The following is a 13634-nucleotide window of genomic DNA, read 5'->3' as shown; positions in this document are numbered from 1 at the left end:
TCCCTGCTCCCACCCTCCATCCCTGCTCCCACCACCCATCCCTGCTCTTCCACCGCCCATCCCTGCTCCCACCACCCACCCCAGCCCCTGGGAAGCTCCTGGAGCTGCAGGGTCTCCTCCCCAGCTGGACAGCGCCCGAGGGGCCGTTCCTGCTGGGATTCGTGTGGGAGGAAGGTTTGCAGCTGCTTCCTGGGGAGGAGGGAGGGCTTTGGGGCCAGCAGAAGTTTCAGACCGGGTTCTCCCTCTCTCCTGAAGAAGGGGAAGGCAAAAACGGTATTTTGACATTTTTTCGTGGTCCTGTTCCTCATTCCAACAACCTCTGGAAGAGGAAATGGCAACCGGCTTAAAAAAAGACGAGAAAAAGGAACTTGAGCTCTGTGTGCACACAAAGAAAACCTTTAAATAAAGGGGGAGGGGACCTGCAGCCCATCTTTGCTTTATTATTTTGGACTCGAGATTTTTATAAGTAGGATTGGGAGAAGAAATTGCTGCCCTGTGGGAAATGGGGCTGTTTTTATGTTTTTCCCCCAGTGGAACTGGGCTGAAAAATTGATCTCCCGGGAGGAGGAATTTTTGCCTGAGGGAGAGACCAGAATGGCAGAGTTCCCATTCTGGGGGTTTTGATGTGGCAGGTTCTGGGATCGGGGCTGTTCCACCCAATCCCCCACAGGAAACATGAGCAGGGGTTATTCCTGCATCCTTTCAGAGCCCGATGGTTTTCCTGGAAACTGAGACTCCATGGAAAAATCCTTTTGTTGAGATCCATCTCCACAAAAAGGCACCTGAGTTGGGGTCCTTTCTTTTCCTTGCATGTATTTATTTACAGAAAAAGTGTCCTTGTCACAGCTGGGAGCAGAACCTGGCTCATTTGATCCTGAGCAAAGACCTTGGATCAAATGGATGAAATTTGCTGGGGAATGGTGGCGTGGAAAAGCATCTCAGTGAGGTCCCCTCCTCTCAACGATCCTGGCAAGCTGGGAAAAACCAGGCAGGGAATGGCTGGAGTGAGCTGGGAGCTCTCAGGGCCCCAAGGAGACAGTGGAGAAGGCAATTCCCTGCTGTTGACTGGTTTTCCTGGGAGTATTCCCGTATTTCTGTGACTCCCAGACCTCGAGCTCCTGCTGGGCTGTCCCTTGGGCTTGTCCAAAGCACCCAGACCTGCTCTGCTTGTCCCGTGCTTGTGCTCCCCCTGAGCATCTCCCACCCCCAGGCGGTCCCTTGGGAAAACCCAGCCTTGTCCAGCTCCTTCCCTGCTGGATTCAGACCTGGAGGTGATTTTTCCTTCCCACCCAGGGGACAGGACCCTGCTCTTCATCCTGCTGCCAGAGCACAGCGGGTTGAGCCAAGCTCCAGGTGCTGCTGGAGCTGCCGGTGGGAGCATCCTGCTCTTTTGCAGGAGCTCCATCCAGAGATCCTCCTCACCCCCTGCATTTCCAGGGCTTGGGAGAGGTTTGGGATGCCCCAGTTCATCCCTGGGAACGCTGGCGCTCCGAGGGCGGGCACGTGGGCAGAGCACACCTGGAGCAGGGGTGGCTGGCACGTGCCAGGGGGGATTACCCACGTTTTCCAGGAAAACCGGGGCCGGGAGGGATCCCTGGGATTATTTTAATCTGCCCTGCTCTGAGCACTCAGCAGCTTTTCTCATCCTGCTGGGAACGAGAGCCGGGGGCTGGGATGGGGTTTGGGATGGGTTTGGGATGGGTTTTAAGGTAATGACATCCCGCGGGGGTGTCCAGGATCCCGTGTGGATCCCTCGGGAAGGCGCCTGCTCCCGCCGCAGAGCACAGCACACACCAAGGAATGCTCCCAGAAAGAGCTCCCAGCTTCCCAAGGGTGTTTTCCCTCCGAGGGGGGACAGAACCCAGTCTTTCATCTTGAGATTCCCGGAAAATCCTCCATCCCAAAATAAAACCCCTGGTGGGAAGGAGGCAGAGCAGGAGCTCGGGCTGGATCTGCGTTCCCTGCCCACAAATTGCCGGTTGCTCCTCACAAAACCCGGGCTTGAGGAAAATCCAAATCCCGTCTGTCTCCATCAGAGACTCCTGTCAGCCCTGGAGAACATCTGGAAACACTTTGTGTCCTCGGCCTGTCCCCAGCCCCTCTCCAAGGGGACCCTTTGGTGGCAGAGGAGTCCCAGAGCTGAGCTCTCCCCATCCTGGATGGAGCAGCTCAATCCCATGGCACCAGGAAGAGGACAAGGAGGGTCCTGTGGGGGCAAGAGAGGTTAGAGGGGGACACAGAAATCCCATTCCCAGTCCCCAGATCCTGTCCTACCATGGGAGACCAGGTCAGCCCACCACAAAAATCCAAGGGATTTGCTGGAATGTTGAAATAGAAAGGATTTGGTGATCGAGGAGCAGGGGAAGGGGAGAAGCAGCTGCAAGCTGGAACCAAACTCTTCCTCTCTCAGGAGACCAGGGAATGGACCCTAAAGCTCATCCAGTCCAGTCCCATCCCCTGCCATAAACAGGGACAGCTCCCACCATCCCAGGCTGCTCCCAGCTCCCTCCAACCCGGCCAAAATCTAATCAATCATAAAAAGAAACCCCAAAAACTCCCCTTAACAACATGGGCATCCAGCTCTGAGGAAAACCACCAGAGAGAGGGGGGATTTTCCAATTCCTGGAGCAGAAAGCGCAGCCTGGATGCTTCTTCTAGGACGGGTTTAACAAAACAGGGCTTTAGGCTCAGTTTAGCAGCTGCAGCTGCTGTGCTCTGACCACAGAAAGAACTCTGGGCCTCCTTCCTGGGGCTTGGGGAGCAGGAGACGGAAGGCAGGGCAGTGTCCAGGTCTCTGGGAAGTTTTGGGAGCTGTTGGGTGTGTTGGATCCCGGTGAGTGCTGGAGAATTTGCCAAATAAATCTCGTTCCGCCTGCGCTGACAGTTTGTGCTGAGCTTAAGCAGGCTGGACTCGGGGACCTGGCGATGTCCAGATGGTTTTCTTCAAAGGCTCTGGCAGTCCAAAAGGTTTTCCTTCACTCCAGGTGACGGATGGCTGGGAATTGTCCCCCTCCCTGCTCCAGGGGAGCTGGACAGGATCCGAGGGAAAGATGTTCCTGCAAATAACCCAGACCAGATTCCATCTAAATCACTTTGGGGTCACGGCACAGCCTCTGCATCCCAAATGTTTGCTGTCCCTCCTTTCCCTTCTCCAGGATAAATCCCAGTAGGAGAAATCCACCAGGATGCAGAGCCCACGTTGCCAACAGCGTCCTTAAAGGATTAACCCTTCCTTCACCCCCCGCACCCCAAAAAACTCCCATCAGGAATGAATTTAAGCTCCCCTCCCATCCAAACCATTTTATTCTGGGATTCCACGATCTGGGATTTTGAAGGGAGGTGAAGCCTGGCCTTGCCGTGGTCCTGTCCCTTCCAGGGATTCCGAGGATCCCTGTGGGAAGCAGGAGGAGGAGCACCTTGTTCCCTGGGCATGATATCCCTGGCATGTTCCCCCAGGGAAGAGCAGCCCCTTCCCACAGGAGCAGCCGGGAGGGGCTGCAGGTGTTGGGGCCACTTCATGAGGAAAACCATCTGAAAAATCAGATTTTTCCCTCAAAATTCAGCTTTTGAGTTCCCACACGCTCAGAACCATGGAATATTCCGAACTGGAAAGGACTCACAGGGATCATCGAGCCCAAGCCTTCAGGAATGGCCCCCACAGGGATCAAGGTTTGTTTGGCTTTGGTTTGGGGCCCTTTCCGGGACAAGGGAGGGCCCAACCCTGAAAACCCAAACAAAGCCCAAATGTTTAAGGCTCAAAGACGAAAAGAATAAATAAAGGAAACTGGAAATGCAGGGAAAAAATCAAGTTTTCCTTAGCCCAGCCTTGTGCTTTGGGATCGGCCAGACAGGGAGTGTTTATTGGGATCAGATGAGGAGAGCATGGAGCCAGGGAAGCTTTGGGGACCTGGAGAAGCCAAAAGGACAGCAAAACAGCCCCAAAGTGGGACTTGTGCCTCACCCAGCTCACCCTGCCTCAGTTTCCCCAGCCACAGCGTGAGGAAAGGAGCTCTCTGAGGTCCTGTCTGGGATGTTGTGGAGAGCAGAGCTCTCCTGGGAGCCATGGAATGGATATTCCAGGACTTCCCACACCTCTGGGATGTGGTGAAATCCTCGGTCTGCTGAACCCAATCCTTGGTCTGGTGAAACACGGCCTGCCCACCTCTGGGACCCCAAGCACAGGGAGAACCCTGGAACGTTGTTCTAAACTCACGGGATGGTTTGGATTGGGAAGGACCTTGGAGCTCGTCCAGTTCCACGGGCAGGGACCCCTCCGCTATCCCAGGTTTTCCCAAGCCCCATCCAACACTTTCCCCTCTCCCTCCGACCGATTTAAACCCCGCAGGATCAACAAACCCCCCCGAGTTCCTCTGTTTGCCCCCACCTGGGGATCGCTTCCTCCGGGCTGAGACTTCCAGCCAAAAAAAACTCCGGGATAAACCCAAATCCTTCCCCTCTCCGGCAGACGGAGGGATTAGAGCTCGTTCGGTGCCGTCCTCTCTCCCGAAAATGCTCCCTGAGCACAGTCATTCCCATTACTCCCTAATTTGCTGTTAATGGACCGTTTTAATCAACTCCAAGGATTAAATGCCATTAAGGAGCCAGGGGAGCGGCCTTTTCCAGCGGCAGGGATGCAGAGCCGGGATGTGCGGGGAGGGGAGGGTTCGAGGGTGAAGGAATGGGGTGAAAGGGGACAGGGACAGGGTAAAAGCGACATTTGAGGAGCAGAGTCTGCATTTACCGAGAAAAGAGAGAAAACAGGAAATTGTTTCGCAACCTCCCGCCACCCAAAGCTTTCCCTGCTCCCCTCCGCCGCCGCGGACCCCGAGCGCTTCCCAGGAAAGGGGCGTTTCCCTGGATCCCATGGGATCGCCGTGGCATGTGGGGGTGGCAGCAGCAAACCTGGCACCCTAAAAACCACCCGGTGTGGGGAAGGGGATCCCGGCTGCTCCCCGAGACCCCTCAGCGCGCACGGAGCTGCCGCGGGCTTCCCGAGCTCCAAGAGCTCCCAGCAGGGATTTTGGAGCAGGCAGAGCATCCCTGGCGTTTGGGACTCCTGATTTTTCCTGCGCCACTCGCACCTTTTAAATCCACAGCCGCTCTCCCAGCTCCTCACCCCCGGAACATCCCGTCCGACTCCAGTCCCTTTAATGGAGCAGCTCCAAACCAAAATTGCCCATTTTATTCCCAAATTATTGTAATTGTCCTTCGCGTGCCTGGAGGGGATTCAACGCAACCCCCAGGGGAACACAAAAAACCCCACTAATCCCACGCTGCAGCCTTTTAACTGGAGTTTGGCTCCAGGGGAACTGAAATCCCCAGGTCCTTGTTTGGAAGGATTCCCGGTCTTCCCGAAGGCAGCAAAAGGGGCCAGGAAAGCGCTTCCAGCAGGCTGGAAAGCTGAGCAGGAGCGGGCGCGGCGGGGCTGCGGGAAGGTGCTGATGCCAAATGCTCCTCCCAATTCCTGACATTTAGGAGTGGTTTTAATCCCCCCTCCCAGCAAACCGCGCTTTTCCAGAGCCTCGAAAGAGCAGCTGCTTCCTTCCAGTGGGATTTATTTGTATTTGGATGAGGAATGTGGTCTTGGCACCGGGGATCTCCACCGTGAGCGGCTCCCCTCCCTCCCCTCCTCTCCCTCTGGAGCTGAGGTCAGCCAGCAGTGCCATGGAAATGAAGGACAAACTGTCCCGGCCGCTGTCAGCGAGGCTTGGCAGGAGCCAGGAATCCTCTCCGTGCTCCCGGGTTTGCTCCCAGGTTTGCTGATAGCCCAGCGGGGCTGGTTCCTGCTGGGCATTCCCGGCTGGGCATTCCCTCCTTCCCAGCCCGGGATCTGCCCCTTCCAGCTGGGGCTGATCCCGCCTGCCCCGCTCGTGTTCCCCACGGAATCCCGCAGCAGCAGCGCAGCGTGGGATCATGGAATGGTTTGGGTTGGGAGAGACCTTAAAGCTCATCCCATTCCATCCCTGCCATGGCTGCTCCAAACCCCGTCCAGCCTGGCCTTGGACACTTCCAGGCATCCAGGGATCAGCCAGAGCTTCTCTGGGAATTCTATCCCAGTGCCTCCCCACCCTCCCAGCCAGGAATTCCTTCCCAGTATCCAATATCTGGGGCTCGGAGTGGTCACTGCGACCTGCCGTGCTCATGGACATCCCAGATGAGATCAGCAGCTCCGTGTACTCCCAGATAATTAATTGGATCTTGGATGAAAACATTGGAGGGGGCTGGGAAGAGCTGGAGCATCTCGGGAGTGCTCGGAGCAGCTCGTCCATGCTGATCCATGGAAGGTTTTTTTGGTTGGTTTATTCGGTTTGTGGGGTTTCTTTTCTCTTTTTTTATTCCGAAGACCAGAATCAAATCAAACAAAAATCCCAAGGCATTATTTAAATAACGGGAGCTCGGTGCCACTGGTTTAAAGGGATTTAACTCCAACCTTAAAGCCTGGAGTGCTGCAATTTCCTGATTAGTTCTTCCACAAAAAAAAAAAAAAACCAAACCAAGGATAAAAAACCATCCTGGTTTTGTCCTTGCTCCCATCAGGATGAGTCGTAGGGAGAGAGAGTCTGAGGACAAGCAGAGGCTGATCCAGAGGCTTTGACCCCTTGAGGTTATGGAGTTTTCCATCCCTCACCTGCCTCTTCCCTTCCCAGGTGTCTCCTGCTGATCCTTCCTCAGGAATATGATCCCAGCACTGGATGTATCCTGAAATCAGATCCAAAAGGTGTTAAAGGACACCTGGAAAGTTTTCTAATCAGGAATAAACAGCAGGGATTTCGTGCTCTGGCCCATCTAGAAATGATCGATGGGCTGAAAATTCCAACTCTTCCCTTAAGAAATAAGATCAGGAGAGGATTTATCCACGTGTCCGGCTCCGTGTCCTGACTTGGGCAGTGCTTGGGGGAGATTCCAGACCAAGAAATCCCTGCTCTGGTTGGAGTTAGTCCCATTCCAGGAGAATTCCCCATAACCTCAGCTTCGGGTGACGTCCAGCTCCCTGGAATGCCGTGGTTTCTGTCTCGGATTGTGTTCAAAGATAGAACTTTTTATAAAAATATGGACACAGGGAATGGCTTCCCCGTGCCAGAGGGCAGGAATGGGTGGGATATTGGGAAGGAATCCATCCTTGTGAGGGTGGGCAGGCCCTGGCACAGGGTGCCCAGAGCAGCTGTGGCTGCCCCTGGATCCCTGGATCCCTGTGTCCTTCCCTTCTCCAGGTGAACCCCCCCAGCTCTCTCCTGAGTCTCTGAAGTTGACTTGAATCCCACCAAGGTTTATGAAACATCCAAGCAGCATTCCCAGGGCACATTCCTGTGTCCTGTCTGTCGTTCCGTCAATCCCAGCAGAAGATTCTCCATCAGGGCTGATCCCAAGGTCCTTTCCCACCAACCTCCACCACCCCATTATTGCATTCCCTCCATTTTCCTCTTGGCCATTCCCCCCTTTCCCCCTTCCCTGGGCAATAAAGCCCTTCATCCCGAGACAGCCTCTTGGGAACATCCCATCATTCCATGATTTATATGTTGGGAAGGAACTCTTGATTCCATCCCTCCTTTTCTCTCCCTTAATAAGCTTTTAATCCACGCTGGAAGTTCAACAATCCCCTCTTGGCTCCGGAGTTTCCTTAAAAGCCTCTTGGATGGCCTTTATCCAAAAGCCCTCAGGAAAATGGAGCAACTGCTCTCCATTATCCACGAATTTGTGGACTGAGCATAAAGCCGAGGGATTTTTTTCCATGTTTATTAGAGGGGTTTTGAATTCTGCTTTTAATTGTGATTTCAATTTGATTCATACACAGCCACAATTCCTAAATGGAACTCGCAAAAGTGCTCAGGTAAACCATTTATTCCATGGAAAAATGCACATTTGGGACTCATTATGACTGGTGCCAAACTGATCATTAATGAAGCTTGAGGGTTAATTAAAACCAAGTGCAAATTTCTCAGGAAGGGCAGGAAATAGGGTGCAAAAATCCCTTTTTTTTGGTAAAAAACCTGTGTTTATTCCTGCAGCTCCCAAATGGAACATCCCAATTTCCCCCTTCCCAACAATATTTCAGGATTAAGTGTAATTTTCACCTCCCTCCCCACGTGGTGTTAATGGGTTTCCAGGGAAAACTCCAATAGCAACTGGCTCCAACCAGGCAGAGTCGCCTCATTCCAGCCCCCTTCGCTTCCAACAAAAGCCACGGAATTAATAAAGCATTTGGAAATGACTCCGGACCTTCCCTCCTTCCCTGCAAGCGGAAACCAGGTTGTTGATCCCATTTTACAGCTGAGCCTTTCCGGGATGGAAAGCAGGAATATTCCTCAGGCTTCCAAGGAGCACAAGGGCAGCTCCTTTGGAAGTTCCCCATGGGAAAAACTTGGGCTGTTGTGATGCCCAGGCTTGATCTGATCCCAAATCTTCCTTATCCTATGGAAAGGGATGCACCAGGACGTTGTCCCTGTTCCTACAGGACATCTTGGATCAAAAATCCCTTTCCAACCATTCCCAGTTTTTTCCGATGCAGGGGCATTGCTCGCTGAAATTGGGATGGGGTTGAGCTGCAGAACTTTTCCATGGATTAAGGGGGAGTCCAAAGACAGGAAATGTTGGGAGGAGCCCAGATATTTTGGAAAAGCACCGTAAAACCTGGCGGGGCTCATGGCACATCCACAGGGAAAATCCCAGGAAATGGTTTTTCATGGGACACAACCCCAGCGCTCGTTTTCCTTGCATCCCGCTCCAGGGCGGGTGTGGATGTGGAACACCAGAATTCCACGATTTTGGAGCAGGATCCAGACCCACACATGGGTGTGTGGGTGTGGAGGGAGGTCACCAGAATTCCATGATTTTGGATCCAGGTCCAAACCTTCTCCTTTGTTTCCAGGTCCTGTTGCACGAGGCCAACTCTCCAGGCAGCTCTCCAGGCACTGCAGCCTTCCAGGTAAATCCGTGGGAAAGGATGTCCTGGGAAAAACCTGGGAGTGGGTGAAGGAGGAATCCCAGGGATGGGAGTTTCAGCAGCGGCTCTGTGCTGCTCGTGATTCCCAAGTGTCCCAGTGCTCGGTGGCTCCTCGGTGGCTCCCATCCCTTCAGCACATCCATGGAATATCCCCGAATCCATCGCGTCTGTTGGACAGCGTGGATTTGAGGCTGGAAGTGGAGCTGAGCCAAAGCCTTCCAGTGGTGGCTTTGGAATCTTCCCAAATTCTGGGATTTACTGTCCTCCAAAGGTGATCAGAGATGGCATCGAGGGAAGGTTTAGGGTGGATTTTTGGAAAATTTTATTTATGGAAAGGGTTGTCCAGCCCTGGCACAGCATCCATGGATCTGCAGGATTCCCAAACTTCTTTAATTCAACCAAAGAGGATCATGAGGGAATGAAATATCCCATAGAATTGGAAAGAAAAACTGGGATGAAGTAGGCCTTTAGTTCCATAGATTTGACCTTAACTGTATCCCAAAATTGGCCTGGGTTTGCTCAGGTTTTGAAGGAATTCCAGTTTACACCATGGCAAAATGCCATTGGATTTTTTTATAGGATCTGCCCCTAAAAAAGGAGGTTTAATCCCTGGAAAAGTGATGCTGGCATGGATTTGGATTTCAGCATCCTCCTTTGCAGGGCAGGATGGAACTCTTTGTGTTCCAAATCCAGCCTTCCCATCCCAAAAAGTCCATACAAAAACGGGAACAGCAGCAAGTGCCCAGCTGGAATTTGAAATAAAATGGGATTCATGCCGTTTTTCCGGTGGAGCCAAGCACGGACAGCCAGCACATGGAGGGTGTTTTGTTATCCCTGGGGGGAGGGAAAACCAGGACAGCGCAGTTCCTCTGCTCCCACTTTCCTAGGGATTAACCCAAAATCCCGGAGAGACGAGAGGAGGTGCTGGAAGACAAACAAACTTCCAGAAAGCTCCGCCAAGGTGCTCAAAGCCTCGGGAAGGAACAAACCCTCCCTCGGCTGCTGGCGCTGCTCCAGGCTCTGCCTCCTCTTCCCAATCCTATTAGAATTAGAGGGATAGAGCTATAAGAGGAAAAGCCCGGCCCTAGAGCGGCGCTGACAGCTCGGCCTTTAAACCTTTAATAAGCGCCGGCTGCGGGTCAGCACGTGGAAGCAGGAATCCAGCGCCCTGCAGCTCTGCTGGAAGGTTTGGGAATACCTGGAGAACCCCAGCCGTTCAAATGAAACGCTGGAGTCTCAGCGTCGCTCTTATTCCACGGAAGATCTTTCCCCTTCCACTGGTGTGGCAGGAATTCCATTCCAAGCCGCTTTCCCGTGTCCTGTCTGGATGTTGTTCCACCCTCTCATCCCAAAAGGCTTTGGAATGCCCCACTGGAATGGAATTCAGCTCAGACTCCCTCCCCCAGGACTTTGGGACTTAACTGGGTGCAAAACCAGCCGCTCTGGGATATTGATTGGAATTAGGACTGGAACGTTTCCAGCTGCACTGGCGGTGACCACAGAGCCTCTGGATGGAGATGGTGGTCCTGGGAATCAGGAGGCCCTGGTTAGAGCCTGGGAAGAGGCAGGAATTGTCTCAGGAGCCACAGTTAATGAGGGAGGCCATGGGCATGGGCTGTGCTGGGATCCTGCTGCCATCTCCTGGAGAGAGCATCTTCTTCTGGATCGTGGTGGATCATGGAGACCCAGCCTGGCCAGGCTGCCCTGGACAAATCCCTGATATCCTGGTTTCCAGCAACCACCAACCGCAGAATCCTGCTGAGCTGTGGGGTTTTGGGAGCTGGAGCATCCCGTTCCATCCCCTGCTTCCCATGGCTGGGTGGAGCAGGATTGGTTGTGTCCCAAATCAGGGTGGCCTTGGCCAAAGTCCACCTCTGGAAGAGCAGGGTTAGATGGGATACTGGCAGGGAATTCCTGGCTGGGAGGGTGGAGAGGTGCTGGGATAGAATTCCCAGAGAAGCTGTGGCTGCCCCTGGATGCCTGGAAGTGTCCAAGGCCAGGCTGGATGGGGCTTGGAGCACCCTGGGACAGTGGAAGGTATCCTGGGTGACCTTTCTGGGTGACAGTTCCGTGATTCCCTCTCTGCCTGCTGGGAAGAGCTGTGGAACTGGAACAATCATGGGATTTACCGTGCTCTGTGCCAACGGGATGATCCCGCTCTGATGCTCAGTCATGGAGAGGCAAATCCCTTGGATGGGGCAGGAACCACAGCTGGATCCAAAGCCTTATCCGGGCCACATGGCACACGGAAGAGTCTGAGTGGAAATGTCGGGAAAGAAAACAACGGGAAGCTGAGGCACTAATCCCAGTTTAGGATCAACACTTTGTATTCCTCCCTGTTTGGAAATCCATGTAAATGAGGCACTCTCTGGAAAGCCAGGGAGAGAAAGGCTTAGGAAAAAGGCAGGAGAGCAGGAGCAAAGCAGGAGGAGCAGCAACGCCTGGTGGGAAATGTGGGATGTGGTTACAGGCACTGCCCAAAGCTGAAGGATCACCCCGAGAAGGGTTTGGGAAGCACTGGGAGTTTTTCTGATCATTCCTGGGAACCCAGCGTGGTGCTCCGTGAGGTGCTTTGGTTCTATTCCCATCTATTCTCTTCCCACATTCCCTCTGCATCATTTCCCTTCTAAGATTTTCTCCTTTGGGTGTTGATTTTTAGGAAGCTCCTGGCTCAGCCTGCCTGTTCCTGAGCCTTTGGAACCGGAGCAGAGCCCCAAAAAACCCATGTCCTCTTCCGAGCCCATCCTGGACCTCAAGGGAGACACGGCAGAAGCACTTCCAGGTGGGAACCAGCACTTCCAGGTGGGATGCAGCTCAGGCTCACCAGGAGCTGCTCCTCTTGGAAGAATTCTTGGCAAAGCTTTGCCATCCACGCTGTTGATCACTAATCCCAACAAATAGGCAGGTCTTAGAATCATGGAACTATTTAGGTGGGAAAAGACCCCCAAGAGCATCGCCCAACCATTCCCAAGTGTGGCACTAACCCACGTCCCCAAATGCCACATCCCCATGGATTTTAAATCCGTCCAGGAATGGGGACTCCCCCCCTGCCCTGGGCAGATGTGCCAGGCCTGGATAAACTTTTTTGGGGAATAAAGGGTTATCCAAAGGGATCGGCTTGGCAAGAAGGGAAAGCTGCTTTTGCTCCACGTGATCCCAAGCCCTCCACCCCAGGCAGATGTTTTGCTGCTGTAAAGCAGGATGGCTCCGTTGGCTGCACTTCCAGTGGCTCCCATCATCCCAGGGCTCTGCTCCATCACCGGAATTTGACCTCTGGTGTCTGAATCCATCATAATTCCTGTCCCAGCCATAAAGCTGGAGTGGCTGCTCTGGAAAAGAGTGAGGCAATCGAGTGGTCACGCAAAGTCTTGGTGTGGGACAGCTGTCGTCCATCACCCCCCTCAGCTGGCTGCGCTTCCAGAGGCATCCCACAGCTCCTCCCACTGATTCCATCCCTGTTATCCTGAAGAACTTGGCAAGGAGCTGCAGCATCCCAGCTCCAGGAAGAGCAAAACTCCTTGAACACGGAGAGAAGGCAGCGAGAGCTGGGAGACCTCTGGAGGAGGGATTTGGGAGACCTTTGGAGATGGGATTTGGGAGGCCTTTGGAGATGGGATTTGGGAGGCCTTTGGAGATGGGATTTGTTGCTCTTTTCCCTGTTCTCCTGGGAATGCCAGACCTAGGTTAGAGCAGATGTTAAATTAACCAGTGAGAGGGAATATCCACTGCTAAATGTGTATTTTACATACATGGATAAAAATAAGGGGGAAAAGCACTTGGACTGCACAGATCCACAGGAAACAGCCTAAAACTGACAGCAGAGCTCCCGAAAAACCAAAAAGGGGATGTTTGGGAAACAAGAACAGCTGCACGGGGGATGGATTGAATTGCAGGAATCAACTGTGATGAAGCCAAAATTCCAGCCCCGAACACCGCTCCCCTCCCTCAGCCCAGGGAGGGCAGGAAACCAGGAAAACCAGGCGGAATTGGAGATGAAAGGCGCCGCGGGATGAACCGGGAGCAGTAATTAGGTGCTGATGGATATCGGCCCGCTCAGGGGGCGGAGTGGCGAGGGCTGGTTTAGATCCCGGCGGGAGCTGGCCGCGAATTAAAGGCACAAAAACCTCGGGCGGGTTTGTTCCAGCTCCAAGGGATTGAAGTCCTGGATAACAAAAGGTGGCTGGAGCTGGTTCTCCATCTGTCAGTCCTGACAGACACGCGGATTTAAGGGCTAAAAATGTTGGAATTACGCAGCATCCCATGCCCGATCCCGCCGAGCTGCGGCTCTCCCATGCTCGGGAGTCATGGAATAGAATCCCAGGCTGGTTCGGGTTGGAAGGGACTTTAAAGGTCACCTAATCCCCCGTGCCATGGGCAGGGACACCTTCCACTGTCCCAGGCTGCTCCAAGCCCCGTCCAAGCTGGCCTTGGACACTGCCAGGGATGAGGCAACGCAGCCGCGGATTCCAGGCTGGAGGCTTTCCCACATTCCAGCCATTCCTGCAGCGTGTGGATATCCACAAGCACTCAGCAAAAACTGATTTAATTTAGATGAGGAATCTCCGGGGCATTTCCTGCGATCACATTATCCCTGCATGGACCTCGATCCTGGCACACATTCCCAGAGCAGCTGTGGCTGCCCCTGGCAGTGTCCCAGGCCAGGTTGGACATTGGGGCTTGGAGCAGCCTGGGA

General features: G+C 53.7%; 2 long non-coding RNA genes across 2 annotated transcripts; one reads left to right on the top strand and one right to left on the bottom strand.

The window, feature by feature from the left end:
• Positions 1–291: 291 nt before the first annotated feature.
• LOC121660339 lies at positions 292–5433 on the bottom strand. The gene is made up of 2 exons (XR_006014615.1): positions 5082–5433; positions 292–3056 (listed from the first exon to the last, which is right to left on the bottom strand). It is a non-coding gene; the product is annotated as an uncharacterized LOC121660339 (long non-coding RNA).
• On the top strand, positions 3050–13628 carry LOC121660338. The gene is made up of 3 exons (XR_006014614.1): positions 3050–3669; positions 8867–8923; positions 11601–13628. It is a non-coding gene; the product is annotated as an uncharacterized LOC121660338 (long non-coding RNA).
• Positions 13629–13634: the final 6 nt, after the last annotated feature.

Source organism: Corvus kubaryi, unplaced genomic scaffold (assembly GCF_017639235.1).
Source record: "Corvus kubaryi isolate FWS band 111438036 unplaced genomic scaffold, C.kubaryi_AGA036_p1.0 25888, whole genome shotgun sequence".
Taxonomy (NCBI): Eukaryota; Metazoa; Chordata; class Aves; order Passeriformes; family Corvidae; genus Corvus; species Corvus kubaryi.
Note: the sequence above shows the minus strand (reverse complement) of the source record. Positions and strands in the feature narration are given on the sequence as shown.